The sequence below is a fragment of the Grammomys surdaster genome, unplaced genomic scaffold, assembly GCF_004785775.1.
Source record: "Grammomys surdaster isolate TR1022 unplaced genomic scaffold, NIH_TR_1.0 118776, whole genome shotgun sequence".
Taxonomy (NCBI): Eukaryota; Metazoa; Chordata; class Mammalia; order Rodentia; family Muridae; genus Grammomys; species Grammomys surdaster.
Genome location: NW_021615069.1, coordinates 1 through 1,509, shown reverse-complemented (window position 1 = coordinate 1,509; position 1,509 = coordinate 1). Strand labels below are relative to the sequence as shown.

General features: G+C 44.5%; 1 pseudogene; it reads left to right on the top strand.

Moving 5' to 3' along the window:
* The first annotated feature begins 3 nt into the window (after positions 1-3).
* On the top strand, positions 4-1,224 carry LOC114635856 (annotated as a pseudogene).
* The last annotated feature ends 285 nt before the right edge of the window (positions 1,225-1,509 follow it).

The window sequence follows — 1,509 nt, the reverse complement described above, 5'->3', positions numbered from 1 at the left end:
AGTCAGGATAACCAGGATTCCTTCCAGCATGAAAATTCACTGCAGCAGGAGGCAGGTGAAGACAAAGTATCTTCTGGAGAAACAGTAGAACTGAAAGAAAAGCCAACTGTCCTTAAGGATCAACAAGGGAAGGAGCTAAAATGGGACTCAGAGACAGAAGTAGAAGAACTGCGCAAACTCTGGAAAAGTCACTCTATGCAGCAAGCCAAGCAGCAAAGGGACACGATTCAGCAGGTGTCACAGAGAGAGAGTAAACATAGAAGCGCACCTGCCGATGCACATGGAGAGGGCTCCTCACTGTTAAAGGAAAAGAGAAGGCATCAGTTACATAAGTTCCTGTGTCTCAGAGTCGGGAAACCAATGAGAAAGACATTTGTATCTCAAGCAAGTGCTACGATGCAACAGTATGCACAGAGAGATAAAAAACATGAATATTGGTTTGCAGTGTCACAAGAAAGGACAGACCACTTGTATGCCTTCTTCATTCAGTGGAGTCCAGAAATCTATGCCAAAGACACTGGTGAATATACCAGAGAACCTGGATTTATAGTAGTCAAAAAGATGGAGGAGGCCAAAGCCAATGAAGGCCCTGCCGGTGAGGCAGCAGCCAGGGAGTGGGAGATTACTACAAGGGAAGACATCAACTCAAAGCAGGTTGCTCCAGCAAAAGCAGACCTGGAGCCTGAATCTTTCCATCCAAACCTAAGCGACCCCAGTGAACTCTTACTGCCTGATCAGACTGAAAAGCTTACTAAGCACCTTCCACCGAGAACCGTTGGCTACCCATGGACTCTTGTGTATGGTACTGGGAAGCATGGCACAAGTTTGAAGACCCTTTATCGAACAATGACAGGTTTAGACACTCCGGTGGGTGCTGATGGTGATTAAAGACACTGATGGGCAGGTTTTTGGTGCTTTAGCATCAGAGCCTTTTAAAGTAAGTGATGGCTTTTATGGTACTGGAGAAACATTTGTTTTTACATTCTCTCCAGAATTCGAGGTCTTTAAGTGGACTGGAGATAATATGTTTTTTATCAAAGGAGACATGGATTCATTAGCATTTGGCAGAGGAAGAGGAGGAGAATTTGCTCTTTAGCTTGATGGAGATCTCTACCATGGAAGAAGCCATTCCTGCAAAACGTTTGGGAATCATACACTCTCTAAGAAGGAAGATTTCTTCATCCAAGACATTGAAATCTGGGCTTTTGAATAAATACAGGGCTCTTGGTTATAGCAGGACATCGGCCCAAACCTGAATGGACAAACGCAGCGTTTGTTAGGAATGTTCAAGAAGCAATACAATTCATATGTCACTCGTGCTTTCAAGTCAGGTGTTTGGCCATTTACTGCAACTATAAGTTTGGAGTTTGTTTTTCAAATCATGTTTCTGTCCCAGAGTTCTTTGGTTTACACCATGGCCTGGGATCCAGTAGTGTAGCAGCCAGGTGGGATTTGTCAGCATAGTGCAGCAGCATTTGGATCAGAGAGGCCGCCACCTTTTCAGTTCAC